Here is a 12,041-nt window from a genome sequence, read left to right as displayed (position 1 = left end):
TCGCCTCCCTTCTCTCTCCCTTCCCCCCTCCCCCACGGCCTTTCGCGCGTCGGAAGAAGGCACGTTTGCTCTACATATATGGTGATTGTAAAGAAGGAAAGAGACGCCTACTTCTGCAGCATTTAAGGGAGCACGGCGCAGAACGCGCGTCTGTTCTCCGCCGTGGGTTCACTCCCAGCGAAAGCGCGCGTCCCTCGCGCCCTTTCACTCTCACATACAGCGTTCGGCGGCGCGCGGCGACGATTACATCTCCATTGACGTCATACGGAACCCCAATGCGAGGCCGACGACGACGGCGACGCCGACGGCAGAAATCTGCTTTGGAGTGTCCATATAATTGCTATCGCAATAAAAATCATTAAAAGGCCGGGCATCGGAATGCACGTGCTCGGAACGCCGTCGCCCGTGCAAGCTGACGCGTGCCAAGCCGGTCACCTAGCGGCGTTCGGCCCAGCCAAGCGGCCGAGAATTCAACTACGGCCGAGACATTCTGTCCCTTGCAGTCCACGTGACGCGGCACACCGCGGGCACGCTGGACAGCCGGGATTTGCTTGTCTAGAGCCGGGCTACGCAGAAGCGAGTCCCACTCCTCCTTGCTGAACTCCCTCCATAGTTGCTTTCCTCCATACCGACCTGCCGCGGAGGAACGATGACGTCAGGATATCGCAGCGTCACTCGAGGCCCTTCGCGACGGATGGAAAATTTCCAGCCCTCACGTGACTCGCATTCGTCATCAATCTATCGAGCAATCCTGGTGTTCACGTCAAGGCGCCCGCCGGGGCCACAGTGTCTTATGTGTTGCAGTTGTAACTGACGAGCACCAAAGTTGCAGCTGGACATGCCTGGAGTATGTCCGGTGCTACCTGAAAAAATTTGTCTAGGAGCGCTTCTTTGGATTCTTCTTATCTCCAGATAACCTGCTGCCGGCGATGTTCAAATTCGTATAATATACGTAATTTGATGTGAGTTTTTAATTGCTGACAATATTATTGAGCCTCAGGATTGTGCGACACTATATGTTAATTAAAAAAAATCAAATGTAACGTTAAAGTAACGACACGTTCCAATGTTCGAAGTGTATCTGGAACGCGTTCCTTTCGCATTAAAGGAAATTGTAAAGCGAAATCTTTTCAAGATTGGGAAGGAACGAGGAACGAGCTTTCGTTCCTGTTTTGGAGGAACGTGTACAACACTGGTCAGAAGTAAACGACTGTTGCTTGCGTTTGAAGTACGCGCCATTCTTGTGAAAGGGGTCAGCTGATCAAGCTACGTAATCAAGCAGAGATCCCATGGAGGAAAGATCCAGAAGTCTACATAGGTATAGGTATCACATAGGTATCAAAAATATAATTTGCATTAGTATTAGGGAATATAAGTGAAGTATAAATATTTTGATGCTACATTATAACGCAAGCGTAGAAATACATCGGCTAGAATGGGGAAGTGTGACGAGCGGCAAGCAGCGGCTAGCGGCAATGCAGCAAGTCTATATGCGTACTCATGGTGCGAAATCATTCTTTCGTGCCTGGATGCTATTATCGTACTGCTGCCCAATTTTTGCTCACTGTGAACTGCCTCATTTCCTACGATTCGGTCAAAGCTCCCAGCAGTGGCAACTGTGAAGGGGGCGATCTGACACTTCTCTTAAGCATTGAGGATGCAAACCATGAACTGGACGCACTGCTGGATAGTGGGAAGGTTGAAGAAGCTTCTCACATGATAAAGAAGTCCGCAATGCTTTGTTTGCACAGTAGCGCAGAAAAACACGGATGGCGAAAGAAACAGACGCAACACAGCGCTAACTAAGAACTCAGTGTTTATTGCACGAGAGCAGATATATATATATATATATATATATATATATATAATAATCACCACACAAAAGAAAAGGAAAAGGAAGAGACGAAAACAAATCAACCCAGCAAGTTGAACTGACACAGGCGGTTAACGCGACAAACATTCAGTTGTTAGCACTGTGTCCCGTTTGTTTCTTTCGCCGTCCGTGTGCTTCTGCGCTACTGCGTAAGTAATGCCATACCAACTAGCCCACTAGTCTGTCCTTTTGAATCCGCAATGCTCCCCGACCATGATTGCCCTTAAAGGATAAGCGACTCGCGGCTAGTCTTTTACAAGACAGCAAATTTTGTACAAAAACGACGTTATACTGGGCTGTGCACCGCATGGCCCCAGCCTTTCCAACCAGACTACAAAATTCTTTTTTTTTTGGTCACCCATTTGTTCTTGTACACGAAGGCACCCAACAAAGTCTTCCCGTGAAAAGAATAACACCTGCATGAAGCTCAGGCGCGTCACTTAGCAGAGAATAACTTCAGGCTGACAACGTGCTGTTTGAATTGTTTATGAGCAATTTAAGCATTTTGTTTTGCTTGTGAACAAGACGCAGCAGCCCAGATGCGTTGCGTAGCAGAGCACCATCGATGACTGAGAATGGCTTGTCTTAGGCGGATTGTGAGCCCGGGGCGTAGCCAGGGGGGGGGGGGGGGGGCTGATGCATACAGCACGACAAAATTTCGGGGGGGGGGGGCGAGCTGATGGGGCTTCAGCCCCCCCCCCCCCCCGAAATTTTTTCGTGCTGGCATGCACCGCCGACCAAAACAACCACCGGGGCCGCGAATCAGTCTGGATTTTGTCTACAATGTCTTTTTCATGCTCGAAAAGCCATTTTGGCACGACCATTGCCAACTCAGGCTGGATTTCGTGGCAACGCCCAAGCACCTGGAGTCAAAAACGCAAGAAACTCCATCCGAGCACAAACTTTCAAGGGCTTTTCGATAGCGAGCGAGCGCGTTGCGGCAACTCGCAGCGGCCGCGTAATCTACGGAGCACATGGATTTCAATTACCAAACTTCATGGGTATAAAGTTCTCATAAACTTTTGACGCAAAAGGTGCTTTGACATTTCCAAAGACGTGCTTTAGATTTCAATTGTGGAACTTATAGGTTTAATGCTCTTATAAACTTGGCCAACATGCGCGCACTGGAGCCTTCGTGTCCAAGCCGCTCCTGAAATGGAAGCACGCGCGCGCATTCTTCCACACACACGAAAATACTAAATATCACCGTGACTGTCAGCTGGCAGCTCATAATTTTCTCCAAACATTTTCAGGAACCTCGCCCTATGTGATCGATCAGCTGGACTAGGGCAGGCAAAGTAAAAGAAGAGAAAACAGAAGGAAGTTAGCGGCCTATTATTGAGGCAGTTCTTTTTTTGCGGGCGACAAGTTCTGGCTCTCCGTGGCTATAGGGACAGGTGTCGTATGGATTAAAAACAAAGCCCCCGCTGAAAATACTGGTATTTTCAGAGTGCTTCTTCGTATGCGAGCTGATTGAGGAGATACATATCTGAAGAACCATTTGGAAAGTTGTCTCAGTAATGGCTCGTATTTAAGCCCAGATGTACAAAACCAAATTATAGAAATTTGTGGTGAAATTAACAAAAAAAGCCTAGAAACGCTGCAGGCTGCTTCTCCATACTTGCTGACGAAACGACAGTTATTGCTGGAATCGAACAGTTTACTGTTTTTTCAAGGTGCCTAAACAAGGATTCCAATGACATCAAAGGAGTGTTTTTAGTAGCAGCGGAATAGATGCCCTCTCTCATTGTGACGGCAGGTTCTATATATGTAAATGTGTACAAACTGCTGTAGATTCTAATCACCCTTCCTGTGACCACTGCCAGCGCAGAGAGAATATTTTCTAACAGGAAGAAGAGTGGGTGGAGGCGCTCAAAAGCCCCGACCTCGCCGCTCAGCTACGGACTGTCCAGAGTGCCCGTGGCGCGGCGGTCAGGCACGGCCTGCCCGTCCCGACGTGGGAGCGGCCCGCGGTGGCTCCTCCCCCGTAAGGGGTTCTCGGAGTCGCTCCGCAGGACCTAAAATAAAGTTCATTGCCTGCCTGCCTGAGATTACTAGAAAACTACTTGCGCTCTACAATGTCTGAGGAACGCATGGTTAGGCTGGCGCTTCTATAGGCCCACAGTGACGTCGGCATCAACGTGTCCGAAGTGATTGACCGCTTCGCTAAACTTCCCCGCCGAGTGAAGTAATTGTCCTTTAGATAGCGAAGCAGCAAAAATTAATGCAAGTAAAAAGCTTTGTTCCTTTAGGTACATAAATTCGTAATTATGAAAACGTATGACTGTTCATTAGCTTTTAAAACTACAGAAATTTTCGCCGTTTATTCTAACAGTTAGCATTATGATCAAAATTACGAGGACACCAATAACCAATTTTGACCGACCTTGCTCATTGAAAGCCCGCCCCACGCGGCGTTTCCCAACAAACACACTCGGATACTGAGTAGTTTAACTTGCCGCATCATCTGTGGCTTTCGTTTGGCCTTTTCTTTCCTTTATAGCTACCTGCTTTTACTTCTTTTTTTGAACCGAAGCAATACCCTCCTTTAATTTTGGGTGCAGAATATTTGTTGCCGCTCTGCAGGCAGTTAAATTACACATTTTCGTACTGATTACTGCATTATTCATCTATTATTCTACCCATATAGGGTGCTGTCGCGACCGCCGCTTCGCCCAACTACATATCACGATTTCTGCGCTCGTAGTTTTGTTCTTGCCTGGATCGTCTGTCTTTCTATGCGTAAAGTTTACTATCTGTGACTGCGCAACAGGTTTATTTGCCTTGTTTGACGCATTATATACAGTGATGTCTGCTTGAATGCGTCGATTTATTGGCGACTGATATACGTATATTTTAATATCTTATTGCGAGGTTTTGTGTATACAAGCAGTGAACTTTGCTTCCAGCGACACTTTCCTGTCCTTTATTAAGTTGTACCTTCGTATTTGTATATTCCATTCTATCTTCGCATTTCGCATGTATATTTTGCAGAACTCCTGCTTTTTATATGTACTTACTGTTGCGATTATAATCTAAATGTAATTACCATACACGACCGGCAACAGCTGCTCCTGCGCAATCTATTGCAACGAAGGACAGCGTCATTGAGGTTTTTTCCCTGGCCGTTGCACGTGTACCAAAATGTGAACAAGGTTCTTGAATGACAAAGATTCATCAAAATAATGGTCCTCAACTTGTCCTTTTCATGGCCTTTACGTTTTTTTTATATCTGCTGCATGCACGGCTTTGCTGGTTTCGAACCGATATAGTTATAAAGTTTGTGTGATATTTTCTTCACTTATTAAATAGAGAAAAAAATAACGCAGACGCATTGATATCAATTATTTCTGCTATAACTTTTGGGACATACGAATACATGCTTTTATGAAAAAAATACATATTTTACGTGCCAGTGCGTAGCGTTTAATAATTTGTTTGCAGCATCTAATATACACTGGCATTGGCAATGACAATGCAGTTATTATTCATGTATTTGATCCCGCGACAAATTCTATGAGCAGGAGGCCGCGCTGGCTACGCCACTGTTGTGAGCCACTTTTCAAAAGTGAGTTGTTTGCGTGTAGTGTGTCAAAAATAAAGTGTTTGTTTCCGAGTTACCACTGGCAATTTTCTTGCTTCGGTTGGATAACGTGTCAGCGGGAGTGAATCGGCTAAAGCAAGCTACATTCTGCTGTTGACGCGCGCTCAATCGGGTTGATTACCTGGGCGCCTTTCAATTTCGAAAGAGTTAGCATAGCTATAGTCTAACGCCATTTTCCGCCATGCACGAACGAGAATATATATTACAAAGTGTTCTTTTTTGTTATTGCATACTGGGCTGCGCGCGCGGATGATCGCATTCCACGCAGCGCCCTTGCACTGCGGCTGCTAGCCGCCATCGCGGCCGACGTGTGTGTAACTCCGCTATTACGGCACCATTTCGAAAAATTCTCGCGGCTACGTGTTCGTTGTAGACTCGTGCACAACTGCAACACCACAACTAAATTTCGACCTCTGGGGGGTTTAGGGACCCTTTAAAGACTATTCTCGGTCTGCTCAGTAGGTCAATCATTTCAGCTCGGTTTATTTTTCCTAAACGGGACACAGCCTCGAATGACTCGCCCGGGGAGGGAGGTCGGATAGCAAGGGTTAGGGGGACGGGAGGGAAGTGAGAGCAAAAGCGACGAGCTTAACGAAAATAGCGACAGAGCTGCGAGCGCCCGCAAAACACCGCTGAGCAGAGGGCCGCGCAAGCTTCCAAGAATCCGCCGGCTGGCTTCGAGATTTTCTGACGCCCCCCCCCCCCCCCTTTTTTTTTTCTAGCTGAGCGAGCAGACACACATCCGAAAGTGCTCCGTCGCGTTTTATGTTCCTTCTTTCTGTTTTTAAAATAAGTTCTAGGAGTCTTACTTAGTCTTCAATAATTTCATCGCAGTCGATCTTATTATTAATTTAGTGACCTTAATTACTCGTAATACCTCTTCATTACAACCATAAGTAGTCATAAGCCCTATCTTAGTCTCATATATATTCTCCATAGTACCCCATGTACACTTATGGTGAGTATCGCGTCACGCGTTACAGCCAGTCGCACGTATTTCCGAGGGAAGTAGCCGTAGAATGCTTCATAATCATAATGATTATGCTTCATGCCTCATAATCAGAACTGGTTTTGGCACGTAAAACCCCAGAAAGATGAAGATGATACTTGTTCGCTCTAAACTTTAAATCGGCGGGCGATTTGGTGTGTAATAAGGCATCGCAATCGGTGGGCGCGCACTGAAATCGAATCTTACTAGGAATGATTGAGTAGCCAGCTACGTTGCACAGTGCCTATGGAGCCAATTCTAAAAAGCGGAGCCTTTACGCTAAGCTACATGTAAAGCCGCCGCTCTTGCTCAACGCAGTTTTATGTATCGTCTAAATTTAAAATAGCGGGTATAGGAAAACCTATTCTTGCTGATAAATTTGTGAATCACTTTGTTATTATCGCGTGCACTGAAATGGTATCTTAGTAGGATTGATCGAAGAGCGAAAACGTTGTTGCACTGCCTATGGAGCCAATTCTAAAGCGGTGCTTTTACGCTAAGCTACATTTTGAAGCCGCAGTTCTTGCTCATGGTAGTGTTCATGTATCGTCTGCATACATAATAACTGATACAGGAAAACTTATTCTTTCTGATCTATTTGCAAATCACTTTGCAATTATCTCATACTTTTTAACCTCACACATCTCTAGTTAGGAAAAATAACACTGTATTTTACTTCTGGTCAAGAAAGTTTACCGAAAGCTTTCCCCGAAGGCCTGAGGCGGTGGTGTAAGCAGAAAGCGTCGAAAAAAAGCATAGAACAGATTGATACGACTGGATCCGTTACAGGCATAGGTAGCGGTACAAGATAGAGAAGTTTTCAGGAAAAAAAAAACATTACAGAGATGTATACAAAAATGCTCGAATTAAGCACATGTATAGCATACCTGAGTAAGTCAAGCCATAGCCTCCTATATTTTTTAATGCCCGCGCAGTGGACATTAACGCCGCCTCGCGTTCCTGCCGACGCGAGCGGCGTTGCTGCCGACGCGAGCGGCGTCGCTTGACGCGTTTCGATCTTGGACGCAAGAAGGTATAAATACGGGTCAACCGCTCGTGCTGCCAGAGTCCGACGAACGCCGTAGGCGCGCTTGCTGTTTTCGCTGTTGCCGAGTTCGCTTGCTTTAGGGGCACAAGTTCACCCAATAAATTCTATTTTAAGTTCATCGTCGACGCAGTGTTACTTTTTATTGCGATAGCAATTATATGGACACTACAACCGGATTTCTGCCGTCGGCGTCGGCGACGCGCGCTATCACGGAGAGCGAATTAACGCAATCAATCTCCCACGCGCAAGCAACGAAGCGGGAAGCCAGCGCCGGAGGGAGCGGGGGGGGGGGGGGGGGGGCACTTCTACTGTGCCAACAACCGCGCTTGTCGCTCGACCGCACGGTCTCTTATCTCTCCCACAAGCAAGGAAGCGGGAAGCCAGCGCCGGAGGGAGCGGGGGGGGGGGGGGGGGGCGCACTTTTCCTCTGCCAACAACCGCGCTCGTCGCTCGCCGCACCGTCTCTTATCTCCACACGGCTCTGACCTTTATGCACTGTGCGTTCGCCGCTCAGTTTCTGTTGAAGCGATAGACCGCACGTACCTTCGCCCGCTGCTGCGGCGTATATATGCGCTTGCTGCCAGCGTTTTGACAGTCGTTGTCTGCAGTCATTCAGTGTGATCTATTCATGTTTGTGCGCGCTCACACCACGCTTGTTCATTCAGTTGGTAATAGTCGGGCCACATTTTCCAACGCACGCTACACATGTAATGCTGCCCGGATCGGCAGTGCAGCGCTACAGGTGTGTCCCTTCGCACGCGCGCTGCCCACGGGAAGCGCTTCTCATCAACACCACCGTTTTACACGCGCCTTCTCGTGGTCATCGAGTCTCTCTTCATGTCGGTCTACTTACGCCGCAGCACACCTGCTTACTTAATCAGCTCATGTTTACTACAATTCATATTGCTACCAAAGCCGCTCACCTTACTTCGTATGACATTGCTGTGTTGCTATCGCATTCATTGCGTCGCCCTTAGGGCGAAACTGTGACATTTTTTGTCTACCTGTGTGCCAGGCAGCTCACCGTCACCTACGTGACAATATTTCATGCTGCATTACTTTCGACATACCGATTTGGTTTTCTATCCGCAGTGTGGAATCAGTTGGGGTGCCCTGCGCCCGACAAGATGCCGTACTGCTGCGTACCACGCTGCAAGTCTTCGAGCAAACAACGGACGCCGGGCATATCGTTCCACGAGATACCAAGCGATCCGGAACTGCGAGCGAAATGGCTAAAGGTCATTTCGCGGGACTACTGGACACCGAATACGACGTCGTGTTACTCGACTGTATTCAGCCGACACCTCGGTTCCTCCGACTTCAAGGAGGGCTGCAAAATTCGCAAACTCAAGAAAGACGCTGTTCCCAGCATTTTCGAAGAGTATCCTGCGTACCTCCAGCCTCCGAAAAATAGAGAGAGAAGCGACGCGTCTGTGAGAAAACGTGAGGCAGCTGCGCCTGTGAACACACCACCGCCGAAACGAAGAGCAGTTGAGAACCAACTGGAGTCTCCTTCGCTTCCTCTCAATGACTTGCCGTCCGTCGACGTCGCCTCTCAAGAGTTATCACTGATGGATTGCTCCGCAACCGAACTGCCGCTACCTCTGGAAAACGGCGCAAGCGAGCGCTGCATCACTACGACCGTGCAGGTGGACAGAGCTGTGCAGGTGTCGTCATTATTCTCGGTTTCGGCAATGGAGAAACGAAAGTGGAGACGTAAGGAGCGAGACTTGAACGCGCCAATTGAGCGACTCAAGAACACCGTCGACAAGTACAAACAGGAACTGCAAAAGCTCAAGGAAGAATGCTATGTGTCTGCATTCCTGCAAGTTGTGGAGAAAGCGAAAGAGAAAGACCTGGCTGCTTCAATATTAGTGGAACAAGTTCAGAATTTCGCGAAGAAGAAACCAACGTGGTCTGAGGTGACAGTGCGCCATGCTGTGGTTTAGCGTAACCTCTCGACACGTGCATACGAACACGTAAGGAACACAGGTATTCTTCGGTTCCCTGTCGAAGTACCCTCGAGCGCTTTATGGGCTCATCACGTGGAGAAGTTGGCATGACCGAACTCGTGAAGCAAAGGCTGTCTGCAGAACTCGCTTCTCATCCCTCGTTGCATGCGAGGGCATGCTCTTTAATTGTAGACGAAATGCGCGTCAAACAACGGCTACTCAATCACAAGCAAAGATATGCCTTCATCGGCGAAGTGAACTATGGTGTGAACTTCCCCAAAGAAAGAACAAATGAGCCTGTGCTGGCCAACTCACTCTTGTGTTTCGTCCTTAACGGCCTTTCAGTTTCGTTCAAAATACCCGTGGCGTACTTTTTCGCGAGAAACTGCACTGGCCGTGAGCTGCAAATGCTCATGAGACACGTTCTGAAGGAAGTTGAAGAAATTGGATTTTTCGTCGTGCGCATTGTCACAGACAACCACAAGATCAATGTCTTGGCTATGCAACTTCTGTGCAACGGAAGCCTCAAGCATTGCATTGACACCCTGGCAAACCGAATCGAAAGCTCTTTCTTGCATTCGATCAGTGCCACCTGATCAAAAACGTGCGATCACAGTTTTTGTCCCGTGACATCGGAAAAGGCGGCGAAATATCAGCGAACCACTTGAAGAGCCTCTACAGAATGCAGCAAGGCAGCCTTGTAAAGCCAGTACGATTTTTCACGAGAAAGCACGTATTCCCTACGAATATGGAAAAAATGAACGTGCAGAGAGCAGTGCAAGTTTTTTCTCCTCCCGTGACAGCTGCTATGAAGCTCTTGCAAGAGCACGCGGGCCACACGTGCGACGCAAGCTTCGCGGGTGTCGGACCGACGGTGCAATTTATGGACACCGTGCACCGCTGGTTCGTGCTCATGGACGTGAGTAATTGTACCCAGCAAATACATGAGAAGAATGTTGACTGCAAGCAGTTTGAATCTGCAGGTGATGAACGACTAATCTGGCTGGAGACAAGCTTCCTCGACTACCTGGCCGATCCCAAAAATCAGTGCCTTGCAAAGAACTTTCTAACCAAAGAGACTTATGAGGGTCTTGTGATCACAACTCGTTCGAACGTTGAGTGCATTAAATATCTTCTTGAAGAGATGTCTTTTCACTTCGTTTTGACGAGGAAAATGTCATCGGACCCAATCGAGTCGTTCTTTGGCGGGCTCATGAAATCAGCAGGATCAAATGACCAAACGGACGTCCGCGCCGTGCTCACAGGCATTGAGAAAACCCTCAAGACCGGTATCGCATCGGCGTCGAGTACAAGCAACATAATGGCAGCAGAAGAGAGTGATTGCTTGTCAACGTTGCCGCAGCAGAAAAACACAAGGGAGCAAACAGCGAGGAATTCCCTGCAGATGCACGTAGAGAGCTCATAGAGCGACTAAACTGAGATAAGCCTCTACTTCCCACGCCAGATGTGGCCGCATTGGCTATGGTTGGTGGCTACCTCGCAAGAGCCGTACGAGAAAACTTTGAATGTATGGAGTGCTTCGCGCTCTTAACAAAGCCAAACGCCTCGACACCAGCGGACTCGCTCATTAAACACCAGACCGCGGTGGACTTCTTTACCCGTCCGCACAACTTCTAGATGTTCTCTACGCACTACAGAAGTTCGTCGAAGTTCTTCTAGCAAGAAGAAGGCGTATGCATCACCCTCTAAAGGAGGCTGTGAACAATGCTACCGAAATCCTCCGCGAGCACAAAGCTTTGATGTGTTCGAAGCCAGGGCACCAAGAGAATTTGCTCAAATTGTTGCTTACGAAGTTCTTTCGCCCAATATTCACCAATTTCGCTCTGAAAGCGACAGACAAACAAGACGTCGCCAAAGTGTTCGCAATAAAGCCACTGTCACAAAAGACCCTGAAACTGTGAGCTTGATCTCACAGTTGGGGGCCTAAGTGAAAGGTCCAGTTTTCACAATATGTCTCGTGTTGCTTGCTTTCAATGTACTGTGGGGATGGAAAGAAACGCGAACAGTGCGGCACCTACATTCTCTGATATTTCGCATTTCTTTTCGAGTGCTTCCAGCCTGCATGATAACTAGAAGCCACTAGAATAAAACTATTCTACCATCTTTTTATTTCCCCCAGGGTTACAGCAGGATGAAAACATCGCGCCGCACTGTTTGCGTTTCTTCCCATCACCCCTGTACATCATGAACAAACACCAGTGCAACCTGCGCATTTATTTCACAGCTCCATCTCTAATACGAGCGCAAGTTTCTCTCCACAAGCAGGCGCGCAACAAAGTAGTCGCGTCGTCTGCTCTGGGTATGGGGCGGCAGCGCGGTGTGGTGGCGAGCGCATGAACTAGAAGATACGGGCGGAGCGCCTTGCTCTGCTCGCCACTCGGCGGGCATGAAAAAATATAGGAGGCTATGGTCAAGCAGGCTAGGTGAGCATTTGTTGACACTCCGTTTCAAAGGGGATACCAATAAATCATCATAAATAAATCATCATCGGAGATCATCCTGCCGCGCCTGAAGGCAGGATTGTGCGAACACGGAAATATTTTACCAGGAAAGGC

At 48.0% G+C, this 12,041-nt stretch overlaps 1 pseudogene; it reads left to right on the top strand.

The window, feature by feature from the left end:
- Nucleotides 1–10,030: 10,030 nt before the first annotated feature.
- LOC125942609 (uncharacterized) lies at nt 10,031–11,528 on the top strand (annotated as a pseudogene).
- The last annotated feature ends 513 nt before the right edge of the window (nt 11,529–12,041 follow it).

This window comes from Dermacentor silvarum, chromosome 1, assembly GCF_013339745.2.
Source record: "Dermacentor silvarum isolate Dsil-2018 chromosome 1, BIME_Dsil_1.4, whole genome shotgun sequence".
Taxonomy (NCBI): domain Eukaryota; kingdom Metazoa; phylum Arthropoda; class Arachnida; order Ixodida; family Ixodidae; genus Dermacentor; species Dermacentor silvarum.
This window is presented reverse-complemented; position numbering and strand designations above follow the sequence as displayed.